Here is a 23,436-nt window from a genome sequence, read left to right as displayed (position 1 = left end):
TGAAATGAACGTTAAGTCTAAAAGTACTTAATAATGAATTTGGAATTAAATCAGTTTTTGTATGTCAGCAATCAAATGATTTGCTAAAGGACAGCTTGTTGAATTGATGTTTTATGCTCATCTAAGGACAAACTAAGTTTTGCAATACAATTAAATGAGCAGAAATGCATAATCACAATCTTATTAATATGTTAACCTTGTAAAAATATATTAGTATTGCAGGCATCTAACAAGATAGCTAAGGGAAGTTAATTAGATTTCAAGTGAGTTGCTAACCATGCTAATTCATATTTTATAAGATTATTAATTAAAAACCAACATGCTATAGCTTCACTGTGCTATCTTACTATATTTTATACCAGCTCTTACAAGTAAATTAAACAAAGTAAGTATAAAGGATTAGAAAAGTGCAACTAACTATTTCTTGCTAATATAGTAAAAATTATGCTGCAAACAGTTTATCTTTTATATACTTATTACATCTCATGAAGGGGTCTTTTTAGCCATCGCTTAGTGCAACATATGAATTTTCTATGCAAACTTAAATATAGGGTTGACAACACAAATACGTTTATTAAGGCACTTTCTATGTTCTCATTTCATTCAAAGGAGAAAATTAAATTATCAACAGCAATCAAATCAAATTAAAAAAATAACGCACTGACAGGTATTTTTCCATTAGGCCAATGACACAAGTCACCAAATAAACCATTCTCTTCAATCTATCACTTAATCTATCTTCTTAATCAAGAAAGCAAGCAAGCAATGAATACTGCCGCTAGGCTTAGCACAGCAGCAGTAAATGTTGTGCAGGAATTTCTATTTATCATTGTAGCATGAAAAAGTCCCATTTATGGCTAGATGCTATTATTTTACCACATTCTCAGGTGGTAAAGATACAAGAAAGTGAGGAAGTCTTCAATGAAATAAAGAGCATCAATTCCCTTTAGAAAAACTACAGTAGTGCAGCTGCATCCTTCAGAATGCCTAATTTGCTCCATGAAACTAAAAATCCTTTGATTTAGGTCAAGTAAGATCCTAATTCTGGAGAATAGCATGAACCTGCAGATAAGCATAGGGCTGAGTCTCTTCTTTATCAAACTGATCAATGACTCTGGGTATTTTCTCTGTTTATTACTCTGAACTGCAAACCAACGGGCCTACCCAGCTGCTCATTCATTTTGCAGCTCACCATTCAGAGTGTGTAAATCTGGAGGTCAGTGCCTCTCTGACTGCCCTGGCTTCTGGCAGGACCATCCTGCTTCCTTAGAAGATGCCATTCATTTCTTGATCTGAGACTTCCCCGACAGAGGTTTCTTCTTGACGAGACTTCATGGATGGCACTGCAAACTTACAAGGTGAGACAGTGCAGCCTGTTTTCCAAATGTTGACATAGTTTTGTCTTGTGTTGCAAACCGTAGCCCACACAGCTCCTTGCTGGTTTGTGGATTCTGATTTAGCATGCCTTGCTATAGCAATCTTGAGTTCTTGTAGCATTTTTGTTCCCTGCTATGACCTCAATGTCAGGATGTTGTTTACCTTCTATAAACTTCAGACTGAAATAGTATGTTATTGAACTGCTCCATTTTTCCCTTTAGGCTACTATTTCACTCCTATTCAGCAATCAGTCTGAGCCACAGAAGCTGATTTGTTTCATTTACTGTTCGAGATCTGGTCCCACTTTTGCACATTTTAGCAATATAAGTAGTTCCTATTATCTCATACCTCTTCACAGTTTAGTTTCCTACAAGTAGGCAGAAGGACAGAAACAAAATGCACCACCTTCACCATGCCCAGCCCCTCTGAGGAGCTCAGAACACTTTATGTACCTTAAAACATTCCCCTTCTAACTCTTGCAGATCAATGGACTGCTCCCATCAAAATCAACCATAGCCATCAGTTCCTCTTTTCTTTATTTCACTTTTTTTTGAGCTTGCACAGTAGCTTTTTTTTTGTTAAGACCCAAAGGCAGCTACTGACTTCCCTCCCTTTTCTGTTAAATTTCTAATACATTTCATTTTTTCACAGCTTCTGCTGTTGACAGCTGTAAAGCTTTGCAGCCCCTTGCTCCAGATGAAAAGCTGCCATTAAACGTAGCTTCTTACTTGGTGATGCTGTTCCTTATCACTTGGTAAAGAGGTCAACATCAAGTTCGACCCACTCCTAAAGCTCATGAAGTATTCTAGATACCTGGCAGTGTTACTGGTTGTCACACAGACAGCAACGCAGAGAACATCCAGCACACAGGAAAGTGAGGGCTCCCCTTCGTTGATGCAGAAGAATCTCGTTTCTGTTTTCCCCACTGCTGCAGGATTGTATGTAAGGCTTTGACTCATTCAGCTAATTGTTTATCTTGCTCTATAAAAATTATCTATATCCAAAGGCTTAAACTTTTTTTACATTTACTGATTATAAAGTAATACAGTTATAATGTATTATAATCACAAAATAAAGCCCGAGTGTCTCGGAGTCCTTTTATCCAAGCTATATATTTTTATGTGCAGTACAGGCAACTGTGAGCACAACATGGGTAATTATGCATTCAGTTTGAAATGTCTTGGTATTTATTCTGTCACCCCTGCGCAAAATTATTCAGTGGTAAATCCAATATGAGGTTGCTAGTAGCATGTGTAATTATTTTATTTATTTGTATTTCTCTACACATAAAAGCTATCCCAAAAGTCTCTTCACAAATATGATAGTGAATCATGCCTTAGCAATTAAATTTATTTCTTACAGACAGACCATCCAGAAACATTAAAAGGTCAGCAAGCCACTACACAGAACAAAAAATTTCAAAAGAGGACATTTTACCAACAACTAGAAAAATATCTTCTGTTTTTCCCCTTAAAGAGCCTCAGAACATTTGTGGCTCTCAGAATGTCATCAGGTCTGTAGGCAGAGAAAATTGAAGAGTCCAGAAATTTCTACTGAGAGTAACTTGCTCAAAGAACCTTGGTTTTATACACGACAGGAGTCCAGTTCAAACACTTCCATTAAATGCTGCAGTACCAGTAAGAAAAGCCACCTTTTATACAGGTTGCTGTTCAAGGGATTCTTGCCTTTCTTGGCAGGCAAGAACGAGCATCGGTGCCACTTCGCATCAATACCTTCTCTGTTCTCCACAGTGCTCTGTTCAAGAGGCACAGGACAATAAACTGCTTCCTCCTGAACTCCTACACCTTCTTTGTGCCCATATGGTTGTTGAAGTCTGCAGATAGAGTGTATCACAGTAAGTGGCAAAGTTCACAGCTGAAAGAAACAACTGCTACCTCTTGGACATGCCTGGATGGGAAAAAAATATTCTGCTTTTCTACTGTCATCTAATAGTAAGTGATTGTTTGTAGTCAAAGCAAGGCTGTGAGCTTTTGCAATTAATCATAGGGATTTTCTAAAGTAAAAACCTCTAAGAAATCAGTGATCTTCATCTCCCTTTGTTTCCTCCAGCCCAGTATCACTTTGCTGGGTGTGTGTCCACACTAAACTTCAGCCATCTCATTGCCACCCAGCTCCAACTATAAGCAGAAAACAGGAGGAGTTACTTATTCGCTTGTTTCCTCACCTATGCAACCCTGAAAACACAGATGATATTTGTCCTTGTATAGTGCTCCTGGTTTTAAAAATTACTTTTCCTCTTACAGTAATATATAGAAACACAGTGTATCAAATAGATATCCAGCAAGGACAAACAACTGTTGAGAAGACCAGTCAATATCACTTACCTCCGACCTATTTTTGCCAGCAGAAAATAACCACCCCGAGATCACCAAGTTGTACTCATAAAATTTGAAGTTTCTTCTAAAATTGAAAGGTTTTGTTTATTCCTTTAGAACTTGCTTTCAAATCATGAAGATTGTTGGTTTCTGTTGAATGAATTACTGAACGCGAACATTTAACATCATGCATCAGTGCAGTAATTTTCCTTCCAAGCCAAATAAGCAAGCACATAGAAGGATATTGGTGTAATATTGCTACGTGTGATAAAATACAGTGTTCTGAAAACCAAAGTGCAAGGGGGTTTATAAATATTAAATATATCAAATTTAAAAGGTCTTGCCACTCTTGTAATACTGTAGTGTTTTAAATTTTATTTGAACAGTTCCAAATGCTGATGTCCCAATGTTCATGCATTCTGAGAGCTACATTTGGTTTTGCTTAGCCTGGAACTTGATATCAGATCATTGCTTTGGGCTCAAGGGTGGTACCATGATAGCTTACAGACAGCATTTCTGTAGATGAAATTGGGGAGAAATAGGAGTGAAAGGGGAATATTAGCATGGAGCCCAGCATAACTTTTTGGCATCTTGAACCATCAAATGAGTGTAGATGGCTTTCAGCAGTTCTTTCTCTCTCTCTCTCTCTTTTTTTTTTTTTTACTGCCAGCTTGGGGAAAAATATCAGCTGGAATTTTACATTTTATGTTTGAAACATTGAAAAAAATAAACAGCAAAACCAACAAAACTCAGAATAGTTTGACCTAATTTATTACTTCTAAATATTGGTTTCATTGAAATTTCTTTATTAGTATTCAAGCCAGGTTCTCTTATCATTTTTATCCTGATGCTTCTACTTTCATAAATCATATATCAAGTTGATAAAAAGAAAGTCAGCACAGCCCTAGGAAAATTCAACAGGTTGTCAGCAATTTCTTATTCAATAATTTATGAGAACAAGATGTCTCCATTACATAAATAATTCCTTTGCATTTCATTAAATTATGCTGTTATTTTGGATGTTTATTATTGAGAGAAAGCATGGCTTTTGAAGGGCAAAGTGGATGTTCAGGGTTGAAATAATTGTTGAGCTCCAGAGATTAGGGATCTGTTATTAATAACAATCCATAACACAGAATGTCCACATGCAGAAAAATATCTTGCTTGAAGAACAAAAAATGTACAGTGTGAACCTAAAAGCTTAGACTGAACAGAATAGGTCAGAAATTTTTCAAATACATACCTCCCTGCCTAGAAAAGTAGGATTCATTGAAACCGAAACTTGCTGTTTCCATTATTTGCTGCAATCATTGGCAGTGTGGCTACTGTGACTTTAACATATGACTAAAAATAGCCAATTAATAAAAAAAAAGTCTTTTCTTCATGAGTTACAGATGCAATCAGAGGACACTGGAACCTCTGAAACGTTTGTCCCTTTTCAAAGCTCTCTTTATTTCAGTTTCTCTTGGAAGGGGCACCTCATACTTTGGCAATTGTGGGGTCCATCCCACTAAAACTTTGTAAACCTTGCTGAAATCTTTTTTTTTTTTTTTTTTTTTGTGTGTGTGTGTGTGTGATTCTGCGTTGATGACAACATGCAGGCATCTACAATTGTATGACATATCCCACTGCAAATCTCATATAAGCTTGTTACAACATATAACAATTTGTTATAACATGTAACACATTTTGGTAGATAATTTATTTTGACTAACAACTTAAATGCTGTTAAGAGTTCAGGTGGTCTTGTGCACCCTTCACAGCAGCCTGCGGTGGGAATGTCACCGGTTAGCCCAGAGCTTTCAGAGATGGGCATACAGTGATACAGGCTGAGGGATGGATTGGGGAAAGTTAAAAAATCCGTTACAAGATAATGGCCACTTTGCATCTAATCCAACACATAACCACCAAATTCCTTCATCTTCTATTGTCTTAATAATGATTAATCTGTAACGTTCTTGTATCTACTATACCGAGCCTTTAACCTTCTGTTGAGTTAGCATGCAAACACAGGAAAAAACACACAAAATCTACTGCAATTTTTTTCCCTTGAGATTCTTACCAGCTGAGAAAAAAGTTTCATCACTCTTTCTTGATTTTGTTTTTCAATAGGAGCTCCTTCAAGTTTGACTTCTTTGTGCTGGTGGGGTCTACCTGCTACCATTTCCCAGGTACTGACTCCCATTTTATATTACTTTTGTTTAGGCTTATGTTTTAAAGTAGAAGGCTCCATATGTTCCCTTCAATTCTGTGTTCTGTTTCTCAGTTGATCATGCAGCAACAGCTTTGACATTTTGGTGTCTTCCATTCTATGATTGTCCCACTGTGGCTTTGCTACAGAGAGCGTGGATTCGGTTTTCCAGAATATCTGTATTCTCCAAGTTATCTTGCCATCTGATATTCAATAGGGAATACAAAAACTACAGGTGAAATTTGTCTGGAATCCCTATATATTTTCGATAGCAAACCTATTGTATGCACCCCGACAGCAAGAGGTTTTTTAAAGTGTTTAACCTGGTCTGAAGTTTTATTCTGATTTGCTTCTAAACTCTTACTGATGCATGACCAAAAGATGTGCAAGCTCTGCTAATGCCATCTGTAAGCTACTTGATGAATAAGCATCTTTCAAAAGTTTACAGTCAAGACACAAAATGAGTAGATAGCTTGCAATAGTATACTGCCAATTTTACTTCTTGATTCTTCTTGCAGTTTCCTATATGGATCGGTTTTTGCTTTTTTGTCGTCGTGGTTCTGTGGATATCTATTCCACAAGAGAACTGCCTTAGTCAATGACATATTTCCCCCACATACTTTTTAAAATGTATTCCTCAGCACATAGCAGATAATACCTCATGGATGTCTGTTGCATCTGCTAAGTATCCATCAGGTTTCCAGGCAGCTACAAACGTATCTACATGCCAGAAATGAGATCCTGTGCTGGGTTCCCATTAATAGGGCATAGCTGCCGAGCTGTCACACAATTCTGTTTCATATCACAGATGACAAAAATCTGTGTATGATGACCAAAGATGGACATCAGAAAGGTACATTTTGTGTTAACAGTAAAATTTTGTCTAGTAAATGTAGTCAATGAAGCTGAAAGATTATTCATCATATCTTTACATTGATATCTATAGCAGGTTAGCTAGACATCATCCTACCCTCCAATGACTATATTCATAGAATCATAGAATCACAGAATGGTTTGGGTTGGACCTTAAAGATCATCCAGTTCCAACCCCCCTGCCATGGGCAGGGACACCCTCCGCTAGACCACATTGCCCAAAGCCCCATCCAACCTGGCCTTGAACACTTCCAGGGATGGGGCATCCACAACCTCTCTGGGCAACCTGTGCCAGTGCCTCACCACCCTCACAGTAAAGAATTTCTTTCTAACATCTAATCTAAATCGACCCTCCTTCAGCTTAAACCCAGTACCCCTTGTCCTGTCACTACACTCCCTGATAAACAGTCCCTCACCAGCTTTCCTGTAGGCCCCTTCAGGTACTGGTAAGCCGCAATTAGATCTCCCCAGAGCCTTCTTTTCTCCAGGCTGAACAACCCCAACTCTCTCAGCCTGTCCTCATAGCAGAGGTGCTCCAGCCTTCTAGATCAGCTTTGTGGCCCTCCTCTGGACTCGCTCCAACAGCTCAACGTCTCCCTTGTACTGGGGCCCCCCGAGCTGGACGCAGGACCCCAGGTGGGGTCTCACCAGAGTGGAGTAGAGGGGCAGGATCACCTCCCTCGACCTGCTGGTCACACCTCTTTTGATGCAGCCCAGGACACAGTTGGCTTTCTGGGCTGCAAGCACACACTGCTGGCTCATGTTGAGCTTCTCATCAATCAATACCCCCAAGTTCTTCTCCTCGGGGCTGCTTTGAATCCATTCCTCACCCAGCCTGTAGCTGTGCTTGGGATTGTGCTGACCCACGTGCAGGACCTTGCACTTGGCCTTGTTGAACTTCATGCAGTTTGCATGGGCCCACCTCTCCAGCCTGTCAAGGTCCCTCTGGATGGCATCCCTTCCCTCCAGCGTGTCGACCCCACCACACAGCTTGGTGTTGTCGGCAAACTTGCTGAGGGTGCACTCGATCCCACTGTCCATGTTGCCAACAAAGATATTGAACAGTGCTGGTCCCAGTACCGACCCCTGAGGAACACCAGTCATCACCGTTCTCCACTTGGACATTGAGCCGTTGACCACAACTCTTTGAGTGTGACCATCCAGCCAATTCCTTATCCACCGAGCAGTCCATCTGTCAAATCCATGTCTCTCCTATTTAGAGACAAGGATGTCGCGCGGGACAGTGTCAAATGCCTTGCACAAGTCCAGGTAGATGATGTCAGTTGCCCTTCCCTTATCCACCAATGCTGTAACCCCATAATAAAAGGCCAGCAAGTTTGTCAGGCACGATTTGCCCTTAGTGAAGCCATGTTGGCTGTCACCAATCACCTCCTTATCTTCCATGTGCCTGAGCATAGTTTCCAGGAGGGTCTGCTCCATAATCTTGCCAGGCACGGAGGTGAGACTGACTGGCCTGTAGTTCCCTGGGTCTTCCTTTTCTCCCTTCTTAAAAATGGGGGTTATATTTCCCCTCTTCCAGTCAGCGGGAACTTTGCCGGACTGCCAGGACTTCTCAAATATGATGGCAAGTGGCCTGGCCACTTCATCTGCCAGTTCCCTCAAGACCCGTGGATGCATCTCATCAGGTCCCATGGACTTGTGCACCTTCAGGTTCCTTAGATGGTCTCAAACCTGATCTTCTCCTACAGTGGGCAGTTCTGCATTCTCCCAGTCCCTGCCTTCTGCGACCTGGGCAGTGTGGCTCAAGTATTTGCCAGTGAAGACTGAGGCAAAGAAGTCGTTGAGTACCTCAGCCTTCTCCATATCCTGGGTAACCAGGTCACCCATTTCATTCTGGAGGGGACCCACATTTTCCCTTGTCCTCCTTTTCTCACTGACATACCTATAGAAGCTTTTCTTCTTGCCCTTGACATCCCTGGCCAGACTAATTTCTATCAGGGCTTTGGCTTTCCTAACCTGATCCCTGATTGCTCGGACTGATTCTGCACCATAGACATCTACGTTTGGTCACCTGAATGTCATTTATGATTGGATTAGACTAGGGAATGTCTTGGAATTACAGATTAGAAGGTAGTAGCCAGACTACAGTTCCACTGACAACGTTCAGTGGTTTCATCCGTGTACTGAGAACAGTGTTAGAAATCCAGTACTGTTTACTCTGCAACTGCTAACTACAAATAGTCCTTCAGCTCTACTTTATTTGTGCCTTAGATCACACAACTACTTAGATAGTTTACAGCTGATGGAGTTGTGCAGCCAGTGATGAAATCTTATGTTTGCTTAGCCTGCCAGATACCATGCATGCTGATGTGAGAGGTAACTGCCAAATCTGAATTGTTGCCTTTACTGATGTAGATAGTAATGAACTATAATTACCATTCAGTTTTCCATATGTCGCTAAAGAATTTGTATAATTAACTCCATATTTAAATATGATTCATGTCTCCAAATTTAAATGTCTCTGCTGGATCCAGGAGCTTTAGCATTCTTCATGATTTCAATTGCTTTGCTAATTTCTTCAAGGTAGGGGGCTATGTTAATTTTACAATACTTTGGATGATCTATTTCTTGGTAATTTATTTATTCATATTTTTTTGCTTATGATCTGGGGGGTACTGACAAGATATCTAAAACCAAACTCAATTTGAAAAAAAAGGTTAAAGTTAAAAAAAAAACAACATTAAATTGCCTCCAGTTTTCATATTTCTAGATTTTAAAAGTCTTACAGTTTGATATCAACGAATTTGTGTAGCTGTTCCAAAATACATATTCTTTTAAAATGTAAAAATGAAGATTCGCAACAAAATAATACAATTTATAATGATTATTTGTAACAAAACATTTAAATTGTCCTTGCTTGAGATTTCAGTTTTTGACTTTGTGAAAAATGTTTAAATCTCAGAAATTCTCACAGGATGGACGAACTGCTTCCCATAATTTGACTACCAATGTCTCCATTCAGTCACTGGAGTAATTGTCTTTTCCAACCAAAATGAGGGTGCAAGGACTATGAGGTGTTCAGAAAGACAGAACAAACTCCCTAAAAACTGCTTAGCAAACCCCGATAAAACATGTTAGCTCATGTTCTTTTAACCATGTGGTTACCATATGTGCTGACATTCCCAGATCATAATGTTTCCATTTTTTCCTGAGTCAGTTATTCTGAGTTGACACAGGCACAGCTGTTGAGGTTTGCCTTGATTTCTTTCCTCTCCCACTCATACACACATATCATATCAATGATTCAAATATAAGATTAATGCAAGTCCTCCAAAAGTATACATACAACATGTGTTGCTTAACAGTGGCATTTTTTTCTTTCGCTCTGTGATCATGTGTCCCAGCAGGAAGCATAGTTTAGCCTTGTTTTCTATGTACATTTAATCTACTGACAGAACAAAAAATTACCAAAAGAACATCATTGTCACAATTTCAAAGAATGTATTTCTTTAGTAATACTAAAGCACTCTTTGGACTTCATAATTACATGCAAAATTGCAGAAAATAGATTGCATGAATGCAGAGAGCTGTGTAAATATTACAACAGAGCACTTTGTGGGCTGGAAATATGCTTATAGGACCAATGAAGATGGCAAGACAGGTTGAAGCAAATCCACTTCCAAGATCCATGCATGATGCCTTAGTGACAAGCTGAGACACACTGAATCCTTGGGTCCTATTCTAATTTTTAAAAGAAATTATAAGCAGTCCAATGACTTATGACTGCTACTAACAACTCAATATTTATCAATACAGTAACAAATCAAAGATAAACACATGAACAATTCTAGTGGTTGCCTGAGTGATTCTTTACAGCTTTCATTAAATAAGAGTAACAACATTACCATAGCAAGGATAGGTGATCCTAAAACAAATCCTTGCCTTCCAAATACCTTAGGAACTAATATAAATAATCAAGGATGAACATTCTTCACAAATCCAGTCTGAATTAAACAGAAAAATGTGCAGAGTTTATAATTTTTTCAAGCATTCCCATAGGTACAGTGACTCAAATCATATTGAAAAGGCAGTTCTGACAAACATGGAAATACTGTCAATGGTACACTGACAAGCACTGTAACTGAATGGGGATCAGATTGAATTACTGTAGTGTGGAGTAAATTAAATTGTGGAGCTTGAAGGAGACCTACCCATGTGTATATAAAGTACATTTAACAGAAGGATCTCTTACTGAGCTGATATCTAGATACTGAGCAAGGTCTTGCTATAAACAAGATGGCAGCAGATGACTGGGTTTTATTTAAATTAAAAATCACGAAGAGTGAAATTCAAATGGCTGAAGTTAGGGCCAGCAATGCACCTCTGTGAAAGCAGAAGCTGCTGGTAGAAAGTGTTTACAGAGAATCCTTTTCCATATTGCATATCATTCTGTAAACACCCTGTGCCACTTTTAAGGATTAATACTGTTAAGTCCCACACAGTATTCCAAATATTTATAATTAATGTGTTAACACTGCCTAAAGGTGTTCAGTTAGACTCTGAGGGAAGCATTGTTGTCAGGTACATCTGCCCTGAAACACAGGCACCTTTGCCTTCAAAAAACGGTGAAGGTCTTATCCTAGTTGTGATGGGTGACCTTCTGTCTCTGCCTGTTGAAGCTCTTGCCCATCTCAGTCCTTCCTCAGCAAATGACACACATAACGTCTTTTATATTCCTATCGTCTGAGACTTGAAAATGGCTCTGTAACTTGTGTCTGCCGGAGAGTCAACCTAAAATGAGCATGAGCCACATCTTGTGACATCCCTGCTGCGCTTGTAAACCGTATTTGCTATCATAAATAGTCATCGCATCATTTTCTGGAGGTGATAGTAGCACTTGAGACATCAAATCACATTGATTTTTTCTCTTATTTTGCTTTTTTTTTTTTGTCTGTCAGAAATTCCTGATGATTCCAATATCAGTGTTCAGGAGTGCAGGAGTTCTTGTTTTCACTTTTAAGCTGAAACTAAATGTCAAGGGTACATGCCAGTACCAGTAGAGCCATTTTTTATTTTAACTGTGTAGCGTACTAGACCCTGATTCAAAAGCCTTTATCAGCAGTCATTTTATGAAGTTGCAATATTTTAAATTTGTACTTCACTGCAAACTGCTTCAATCCACTGAATAATTTTCGATATTATGTAAAGTCTGTCACCTTAGGAAAAGTTAATATGTTACACATAAGCATGCATTGAGATATGTTATTTTTCAAATAAGGTCATATAATAAAAATAAGAATCATTGTCCATGACAATTTTTCACAGGCAAAATAAATTAATCTATTCCAAATTTATTACCAAAATGTGCTTTTTTTCTTGACTCGACCTGCAGTTTGGCATGTGAAATAAAAGTTTCCCTAATGTTCCTCTGAGGACACTCTAAAATATCTGTGGCCCTTCTCTTACATTCCTTTTACCTCCAGGTAAGTCTCATATGCTCTTTTCCACATATTTTCCATTAAACCCTGAGGCGTTCCTACACAAAATCTCAGCTAGTTCTGAGAACAACCCCTTGGAGCGATAAAAAAGTTTCAGAATGCACTGTCCCTGACATCTCCGTCTACTCGCTTTAGGTGTTTTCTGTTGTGCCTGATATTCAACTTCATCTCTAGAAATCATTATCCAGATTTCATCTAAGATCAAACAATATTTTTACTGGGCTGATATTGATATTCTATCTTTCAACTTTGCTTCCCTGTCCAGGCACTGGAGTGCATATCTGAAGTCTCCATATCTCTTCCAAAACTCTATTTTCAAATGTTGCATTTTTATTTGGGAAGGAGGGGGAAGAAACAGGAAAAAAGTTAATATTCAAAGACATTATATGTATGAACATTTTTTTTTTTTTTAGGGTGAATAGTTTCTTATCCCCATTGTTTTCCTTACAATGTTAGGACCCCATTTTGTGAACTGTGCTAGCTTGTGTATGGTCTACAACTTAGAGACACGTGAGTTGCTTCAGGTTCAGAGATCAGTCATCACTCACCGCAACACTGCCTACTTTTTCTGTGGGTAATTCCTCTGAGGTAGCAATGCTGGTGTCAATGTCTTTGTCTTGACTCAGCTGCTCACTGGTTCCAGTGAAGTGATGTAATTTTGCATTGTTTCCTAAATGTCAGAAGTTGTCTTGGTTTGTGCATGCAGCTCTTTGGATAGGATTTTCTGGATTCCATCTTTGAACTTCTCAGTCCTATTGTGGTATTCTGAATTTGTCACTGTGTGCAGTTATCAGAGCACTATCCACCTTCTTTAAAGACAGTCTGTGCTGACACACATATTAACAAATGTTAATTACTTCATCAAAGTCTGGCTTTTACTCTTCTGAAAGTGTTTAAGTTTTGTTTTCAGATCCTGCTTAGATCTCTTATCAGAGACTCGGTTCCTTAAACCATAAAATGCTCTTTCTTTGTTCTAGTAACTTCCATATATTCACATCTTCCAGCAGTCTGTGTTTAAAACATACCACTCATCTTTCACTTTTCGTGTGGTCTTTGGTACTCTTCCAGGGTCTGCAATAGCTGCATTGTGTCTTTTGCCTGAGCTTAACTGAAAACAACAAAAAACCTCTATTACTTCAGAAACTGCTATTATGAGAAATACATTTCTTATTAATTTTCTTTTTGCTAGAAAACTTTCTTCATCATTACAACTAATCCTGTCTTTACTTCTGTTTGTGTTTTTGGAGAATTTAAGTCACAGTGAGGCTCTTAACTGTTAGAGTTGAACTAAAAATATTATTTACTTGATCTTTGTTTAATATAGCCATCACTCAGAGTCAAGCCATCTATTGCAATTCTACTTCACTCCAGCTTTGCATGGTGTGAGCTCTGTTTAAGGTGAACAATCTGGCTCACGCTAGAGCCTCACGGAAGGCACAGCCCCCTCCTGCCTGGAAACTTCAGCTGCATTGCTTGAGATGAGAGAAGGCAGAGAAGGTATCACCTCTCTACTTGTCACCCATCTATTCTTCATCCATGTGCATGTCTCTGTTCTCTCCATTTAATGGTTAAACTTCAGTTCTGGTATCGTCTTATTTCAGTCAAAGCCTGCTTCGCCACTCCCATCAGCAGATGCTGAGTAGAGCCAAGGGTACCAACCTTGGAAGGCAATGCCTTGTGAGGATTGTACACGCACCTGATCTGCACTAGGGGCAGGTTATATTAACAGGCATGAGGGGAAGAGCGTAGTCAAGGGACAGCACTTGTTAGACTAGCATACACTTTGAAAAAACATGGTTTAGCAATATTTTCTATTACTTGATTATTTCTGTTCAGACTCGGCTAAAGCGAAAGGAAAAACTAGATAGTTTCTCAGATACTGCATGTGGTAGCTTTTGGCAAATGCCAATTTTGCACAGGGCGATGCTGTGTATATAGCTTGAAGACTGGTGGAGCAGAATGGACTAGTAAATCATTATTTACTGCTAAATAAGCCTTACTTCTGTGAGGCTAATGAAAATTAAGTGACAAAATTCTGGAAATTACTAGATTCAGTCTTGTGGTGGGGATGCAGGAACTCCACGTGTCTAGATAAAATTCTTAGTATTCCTACTTCAGACTTCCCAGGTGACTTTTATAATTTTTCCATTAGTCTCATTTTTAGAAACATGTAACCCAATATAGGCTTCAGAGCAACTAAATGGCAAAGAACTGGTCTGATTTTCATGACCACTGAGTACATCAGGGTCCTATTATTGAAAATCATCTCACTTATTTAGCAATAAAATAAAGATGTAAAGAACATCTATCTTTAGGTGCACAGCACTACACATCCAGGCTCCAGCTCATTACCTATACATTACCTTACTACCCATATTTTTTTATGACATCAGTGTCATTTCTTTAAAAGACAACAGCTGCGAATTTCAATACCTTAAAATCACCTAATCAGAATAGCTAAATGATATGTTTCTCTCTCCTTCTGAAATAAAACCAAAAATTACAGAATGCCCAGTTAAAGAATCGTTTAAATGCCTGCATTCACTGCATTACATTCAAATTAAAGCCATATATATTTGACAAGGGGTTGCAGACAAGGCATTTCCTAGAAATGTCCTTAATAATTGCAAATTCTTAGCTATAAAACATATTGAATGCCAAGATATGCTGTGAGGGCTTGTTTGTTTCTATAGCCATGAGGTAGCAGTGGCATGTTTTATGTATGTGTTTTCCTACTGGGTTTCTGCACCTTGTAGCATATGTGCTGATCAGTATCAAGTGAAAGAGGCAGCTTAGAAGCATTATCTGTCTTATGGGTCTGTATTGTGAAGGAGCACCAAGAAAGAGAGAAAAGAACTCCAATATAACAGATAAATCTGAACATATTTATTCCACGGCTTCCACTCCTTTGTCATAGAGCAAGACTGAAAGTCTGGTTCTGCATATGTTTCCCATTGAATTCAAGACCTGGTAATGCATAAACCACGGAGTAATTTTTTTAAGTCACTATTGCTTATCAAAAATTAATGCGAACAACTGTGTGTACTTTCCACATTTTACTCGATGTATAAACAGAGCACTGGGGTTAATTGTGAAAACTGTTTACTTTTGAGGGGGGAATAAAACCCACTCAGATGCTGCCTTTTTTCAAGCTGTGAAGTTTTTCCCTCCATAGCACATATGCCTTGCTACAATCTGGCAAACATACCCACAAAAAAACCTCACAACAACAAACCAAGATAATAATATCTCTCTGTCTTTTTTTTTTTTTTTTTTTTTTTTTTACAGCTTGTGGTAGAAACTAAGAATTCATGTAAATTACATATAGTTTCCCCTCTCTATAAAAGTATCAAAATGACAGATTAAATATTGGACTCCATGACTGTGCTGGCACATGAACCTAAAGCTAGTCACAAGCAAGGAAAGGAAGCATGCTCAGTTTGAACTGTATTCTGAACAAACTTTACAGTCCAATAAAACAGAAATTCAGTTTAATAGTGTATCACTTATGTTAGATGTAGTGTGCAGGGCCAATAGCCTAAAACATACATTTCTCAACTGAAAGTATTGTTATTAAATGTAATACCTGCCAAGAACTGTCCCAGTTGTATGCACAGTGTTTCTCGCCACTGTTTTCTCTGCAATAATGGCCTCTCATTTTGATTTATGCACATTTACCTAGCTCCCCAAGGGTGTCCAGACTTTTGGACATGAAATAGGCTTGTATTTTGGTGAACTCCGAGTGTTTAAGTGAGCCAATTTTTTTTTTTTTTTATATTTCTTGGCCAAGTGGTAAATAGACCAAATATTAAAATACATATTTTATAGTACATTTCTTACATAAATTTTGAGCCAATCTTGCAAATATTTCTCCAGCACTGTTTAATTTCTGTCTATTCTGGACCTAAATGGCACTGCAGAGCATAAAGGAGACTTGGATCACCCTCATGAGAATGATATGGTTTGCTGGGACTTTTCTAGCTTACAGTGCTGAGTATAAAGAGAGGACAAAGCTCTTCTCAGAAGGCATCTGTGGAAAATACAATGAAAAAGTAGAATTAGACCGAGGCAAAGCTCCATCCTGCCCTAGTGAGGTGTTTTGCCAGCGTGACTGAGAGGCAGCCCAGCAACAATCTGAGTAACCGGTCTACCTCCAGCCTCCCACCACCCATTACAAATGAATCATTCATTTTCCTGGGATAGCAGAGGTGCATGATACTCCACACATCCATATGTGTGTGGAGTCTTAATAAGTATGTTCCTAAATCCTTTGCAAAAGCAACTCTTAAACCACAGTGATTGGATTCAGTGGAAATGGTCATGTAAGGGTTTTTTATTTATCAAGTTTTTCCCAAAATACAGACAGAAATGAGCATACTTATTAGTAGGGCTGATATAATAATGTTAAGGACAGAAAATGACAAATGCAGAAATATTTGGAACAAAGTATTGGATATGATCCTGAGAGGTGCTCAATAGTTGCTGTGATTGCAAAATGCTGCTTCTCCTCCTACTCTCCTTCTGCATCTAGGGGCTCTGTACCCAGGAGACAGAGGAATGACAATGCTCTATGTGAGTGATATTTCAACAATTCTTACTTTGTAATGTAATTTTGGGTCCCCAGGTCACTAGCTACATCAGCACATAGAGAAGGACAGTCTGTCGTCTTGCTTTTCCTGCCTCTCACATCCTTTGCTGAAAGTTATGTCGTGCCCTGTCTGACGTTCCTAGTAAAACTCTTCACCCCACACAAAGCTCAGCATCTGAGCCCCTCGAGCAGTTGCAGAATTTTCCAAGGACTCATAACTTCTTTTTGCAGTGGCCTCAAAATGTTTATGAGCTAACAGCTGCTTGCTCTTCTTGTCAGCCACATTTCTCAGTCAGTGGCTACGCATCTTCAGATTTAGATTCACCGTGTTACCCAGCAGGGAGAAGTCACACGCCTGACTTCTTCAGCAATATTTAATGAAACTGAAACTGAAGCTTCTTCAATTGTTGCTTTTACAGCCGTTACATTTTCTGGCTTAGTGGTCCAGTGGATCAGGTAATGAATGGGGAGTCGCAATGAAAACCTACATGTCTCAATCCTATTATTTCAAATTACCTTATATTTATTGTGGAGCAGTGGACACATGGTGTGGAATTCATCAGCTGTAATTAAGTCATCTAGAATTAGGTATCTAACTCTGAATCAGACTCCATAGGTTTCTTTTACAAGCAATGGAGACACATAAGCACCTATAGGGCAATTCATTTCATAGTAAAACATATCCACAATAGGTCCTATAAACTGTTCTGTCCATTAGCCAAGGGAACTCACAGTGGTTAGGCCAGACTTAGACATCTGATTTTTAGAAATCTAAATTTCCTCGTGATGACTCTGATATATGGTAATTCAGGAAATTATAGGAATCCGTAAAAATGTTGCGCTTTGTGATTCTAGTTCTTCGCCGTACTGCTTTGAAAAAAATTAACTAAAAATGTTATTAAGATTCCCCGTTATCACTGTTACTATTTCCCCTGCTTTAATAACAAAAAAAAAATCCTCATGGTGTTGGTTGATATGAAATGCTTTATATTTGCAAAACCCAGCATTTTTAATCTGCCAAATTACTCACATAGAGAAGTCAAAAGCTGGTGGCAGCATAAACAAAACCAAGGAAACTCAGGAAGAGCTGTTTCATTGAAAGGGCTCTGAACATATGGAATAAATGTTCAAAGGGAAGGCTGAGGTTGAGAAGTGTAAATGAGTTCAAGAGAGCCTCAGATTTCCTTCTTGAGTGCGAAAGGGGTCAAGTCATAGAGAGAAAAGACGGGAAAGTGGGATTAAGGTAAACCAAAAAAAGCAGGCATGCTGGGCCAGAGAGCTTTTTCCTGTTTGTAAATTTCATGTTTTCAACAGGAAAAAAAAAAAAAAAGTGAGTACACAGATGGTCTGTGTTATTCCCACATCCTTTGAAATTCAGTTTCCAAAAATGTCACCTTGTTCCGTATCCTCTCGTGTAGCATAAAGTGCATGCACTGTTTTCCAACATGTTCGCATGCATTCTTGCTGTCAAGAATGGTCTACTTCATTAGCCATCACCATGGAAAAATGTGTGTAAGAAGGGGGATATAAACATTAATAGCATCAAATTCTGCTGCTGAGATCTGCATGAGAGAAGGCTGCTGGTGGCTTACTCACAGTGCGTCCACATCATTAGCAAGCAATTTGGCCCAAAAAAGAATGAATCGGTTGGTGCTGAGGACACTCAGAATTTTTGGTCAGTGCAGTTCTAGGGTTTCATTTTGGTCTAGAAAAAAAAAAATCCCTCCATCTGCTTCAAAGCTCTCTGAGTGTCTTTTAGTTTGGACACTAAGTAACCTGTTAAAGGCTGGAAAACATTTAGTACAGAGTGGGACATGCAGTTTGCATTGACTTAGAAGGATTCTACCTAGTACATACCGAAACAGGTTTGCGAAGGGAATTAACATGGAGGATCTGTATGCTGCTTCTCCAGATCAAAACGTACATGGAGATGTAGTCTTCGTTACCCAAGGTCACGCTTGACTCGCTCTCTAATTTGCTCCATCTTATCAGACACTGCTTCACTATGCAAACTGCCTTTTGGATACCTTCTGATTTTCACAACATCATTAAATGAAAGGAACAGAAAACATTTGGAGAGCTTGAGTTATCCCACAGAACAGTCCCACTTTTGAGTTGGGCCGTGCTCCTGATCTTCTCAGATTGATTACTGGCAAGGGGACCAGTTTCAGAGCTCAGAGAAGGCTGTGTCAAATTCATCCAGAATTTCTTCTGTGGGATCCAAGCCAGCAGCCACCCCATCTCCCCTCCCCTGTCCATTCTCCTGGGATAGATGAGAAGGAAGTATGTTCCTTTCTGACAGCACAGACCAGAGGATGTATGCAGTGTTTATGATCACTAGGAAAAGACCCAAAATAACAAGAGCTTAAATAAAAACTTACATAATAGGATTTTCCCTCTGATACGATTGCTTGAAACTGCTTCTCTTTGTCACAGTCCCAACCTTTCCTTTAGCTTTTACTTCTAAATCACGGACCTTTGTTTGTCACCACCCCACAAGACATACACAGACACACCACTATGCAGTTTGTAAAATGCCTTGTAGGATTCATGCACCTGGATAAACCCAGTCCTGTGCTCTGGCTCCGTTTGGACCCATTGCCTCCCAGTAACAGTGCAACATACCCCCCCTTGCAGCCTGCAGCAGTCCCTTTTCCAGTGGCACCTCCATTCCCTAAAAGGGGAAGGCTTGGCAATAGGAAAGAGATTTACTGCTGTGTTTACAGCGGCAAAGAGTTTTAGTGAGGTGCAGATCCCAATTCCAGCCAGTTACAGGGCAAGGGATCAAAGCTCCTGTAATGCCCTGTGAAGAAAGAGGACATGGCTCTACCGTCATTGCTCTCCAACCTACTGTGGGTGGCACGTGGTCAGAGATAAAAGAGCCTGGAGAAGTTCATCACCCAATTTCCTCCATAACCTTCCTTCTCTGCCCTTTTGTGAACAGGAGACACCATAACATATGTTTGTTGTGTTGGAACATGTTCATGTTCAAAGGCAGCAAATAAGCTGAACACCAGGGAAGCTCAGAGGCTTTTGAAGAGTCTCATTTCCTTAACAGAGTGACTTTGGAGTCCAGGGGGTTGTTCCTTAGCAAAGCTTGTATAACATGAAAGGAGAGTAGGGCCCTGATCATATTACTCTTTTCCACAAAACGTCCTAAAAAAATAAAGTAATCGAGAATAAAGGCAGTTCCACCAGTCTATAAACACTACCCTAGTAAAGTTTATAAAAGGCCAAATATTGCTTTAGAAAAATAACACAAAAAACCCACAACCTCCCCCAACCAATGAACTCCATAAAATAGGATTTCACCTATTTCACCAGCCTTACTTCATACAATCTCCAGACATTTATGAATATAATTTGTGGTTTTTAACGGTCCTGAGGTGCACATCAGAACTCATCTATGACTAAGCATGTGCACGTGTTTCTGGCCACAATTCTTGAAGATTTTTAGATAGAACTTTTTAAAGTTCAGAGCAATTCATACACCTTATGTCATTACTATACACATACTATGTTTGTACATTTCTTTTGGAAAGGAAAATTGCTAACAAAAGCTCTGTACAATAAAGAAAATCAAATATAACTGATGAAAAAGGTGTCTAATTAAACATAAGGAGGTACTACATACTCTCCTCTTCCCTCACAAAATATAAAATGGATTTAATGAGAGGAACATTAGTTTGCTCTAAGGTTACTAAATAGTTAAATTTGTTCTTTCTTTTCTTAATACATTGTCTCTGGCAGAGTGACTGCTCGGTGTTTGCTGGTGTACCACATGGTGCTCTGCCAGATGCTGGTCTGTCAGACAGAGAGGCACACAGTGGCATCATGAATATTTTCATACAGAAAGTTATATTTTTCTTGCACCCAGACACCAGTACTGCCAAGAAGCTGTTCTTGTAGCTGTTTCTGTGTCTGTCTTTTCCCTGCATTTGAGTGCAGCTGGGAACGCAAGGGGTTAAGTGACACTGCTCGTACCACGTCTGTCTCAGTGGCAGGGCAGGAGGTTATGCAGCAGGGATCTCATAGGAAGGTGAATGCTTCTCCTAATGAGGTGAAGCTGATGGCTCTAATGCAGTGGAACAGCTGCAGCGGGCTCTTTCCCAGCTCAGAGTCACGCTGAGATCAGATTCAGCGTATAGCAGCTCTGTTTTCTTCACACACTATAATTATGATTGATTTGCAAAAGATGTAAAACTCTTTACCTTTTTATAACAAGAGCTTTAAGTTTGTGAGGCATTGAGGAAGGGGGTTTTGGTGCTGTTCCAGCGAGGACTAGCTCCCTTCCGCCCCCTCAATCTTCTCCTTGGCTGACAAGGTTAGTTTCCCCTTTTGCTGCAGTCTCCTTAAAGTGCGGGGAGATCTGGGTGCCGGGAGGGACGGGGAATCCTAGCTTCAAGTTTTCACTGTGGCGCAAACACATCAGCCTGCCTTGTTCCAAATGCGGATAATATCTAAAACACAGATACGAGAGACTCGTGACTTTTGTGCCTCATTATTAACGATTCCACCATTTCCATTAATGGCCCTATACCATAGATAGACTTCATGGCAGATACATGCATGTGATTTGCTGCCTATGAAATTCTCAGATTGCTTCCCTCAAAGCTAAAAATTCAACGCAAAGTGCCTGATTCCCCAAATTCACCAGCTGTTCCTGTCCTGGTTGTGCACCCCGCTGCCCAGACATGTATATCGTCTCCCTCTCCTGGGTTGCCAGAGGTCAGGAGGCGTCCACGAGGCACGTATTGCACCAGCGTGTGCTGGGGGCTTCTGAACTGGCCTGGATAGCCGAGCAAAAGAGAGTTTAGCAGTATTCCCACACAGATGTTGGGTTTCTGGAGGAAAGCGAGCTGGCTTTCGGTCAGCCTGTAGACTCAATGGAAGTACTCAGGATGCTGTACCTGTCCACGGAGACCCGCTCATAGAAAATAGTTAATCCCTACTACTATTAAATAGTCTTTAGTTCAGGTGATTACTACATCTGTTGTGGGTCTAAGAATTTTAACACAGGAAGCTCTTTTTCCTAAAAAAAAAAAAAAAAAGAAAAAGAAAAAGAATCAGTCTTGGCAAGTATCACACAGAAGTTTGGATGTGCTAGAGTAAAAACTTCTATTATGAACAAAATTCTTTCCCCGAATTTCAAATTACTATTCTGTCTTTAACTATGTGATCACAAAAAGTGTCCAGGGTACTGAGCAAGCAGAGCAGAAAGCTTCAAGAAAAGAAATGATCGTTTTATTTCTGGGGTATAAGAATCAGATTAGACCAGGACACAGGAACCTTCCCTGCCAAAACATTGCTTTGTTTGGACAGCTTAATTCTGGCAGCCTCTAACGTTTGCCGATTTGACGCTGCAAAGTGAACACTCTTTTAATACAATTTCTATATGTATTAGTGCATAAAACGTATTGTCTGCATAACTATATGTGCTTTGTGATTTAGCAAAGAGGCCAATTTTCCCTTAAAGTTATAAAACAAAATAATGACATTGCTGCTATGTTAAAACCACGGGCAGCATACATCCGACTTATGACACAGTTTTGTCAATTGCTAGGCTCAGTAGTGTTTCTAAATGTAATGGCAGAGTTCAAAAAATATTGTTAGGAATTTTTGAGGGAGGTAATAAATAAATTATAACTAATAATAATATTTTCAGCAAATTGCTGACACTTAAAGGAATAAAAGCTGTAGAGCCAAATTGAACCATATGCTTTTTGAAAAAGCAATTTCACAAGTGGAAACTCTATTAGTATCTCTGTATGTTATTAGGACAGCAGGATTTCTTCTGTGACTAGACTTATTTGCTGTATTAGATTAGATTCAGTTGGACATTATGTATGGATGTATGCACAGCTGTCCAATACACACTGTCAAGTCCATAGAAGCAAACACAGTAGTTTAATCTATTTTTCTTTATATATAGTGTTTCTTAGTATATGTTTTTCCTCTACAGTATTTCTGTTGCTAAACACTGATTCTAGAAGAGAGGACAAAAACTGCATTGGCATCATCTCCTTTGCAACTTCACAAAGAATCAGAAATGTGCAGTAACAGCAGAGGGATTAAAACTCCTTATGCAAACGGAGACCTAATTCTGTGAGATTGTCACCATCTTTTAACTTTCCTTACATGTTGGCAACTAAGGTGTAAATTGTCACACAGATAAAACTTTGTTCAATTTGAAATGACACGTAAAGGTGACGCTAGCTGTCAAGAGTTCTCCTGAGAGAAAAAGCAGCTGAAGCTATTGTACCCCAGCTGCCACAACCTGGGACTAGAGGAGGGCTGAGAAAACGTGTATGACATACTGCTGCTTAGTGCATCTGAAAGTTGTAATTGGGGATATCCCTGGCAACGAGATCTTCTGATATTTCCTCTGTTGCTTTGTGCCCACTGACAAGGACAAAACAGACAAGATAGGAACCAGGACTGAGTCCTTCATCTGAAAATACCAATTTTGATTTTTTACTACCTTCTACTTTATCTCTCCCTCATATGAGTATGTTGATATCAAATGACAACAAAGCCATTTTATCAGCATTTTGCTAGTATTTTAGATTGGAAGCTAAAAGAGATGCATGAGTCTCATCAGTTGCACATGCA

Source organism: Grus americana, chromosome 2 (genome assembly GCF_028858705.1).
Source record: "Grus americana isolate bGruAme1 chromosome 2, bGruAme1.mat, whole genome shotgun sequence".
NCBI classification, from domain to species: Eukaryota; Metazoa; Chordata; class Aves; order Gruiformes; family Gruidae; genus Grus; species Grus americana.
This window is presented reverse-complemented; position numbering follows the sequence as displayed.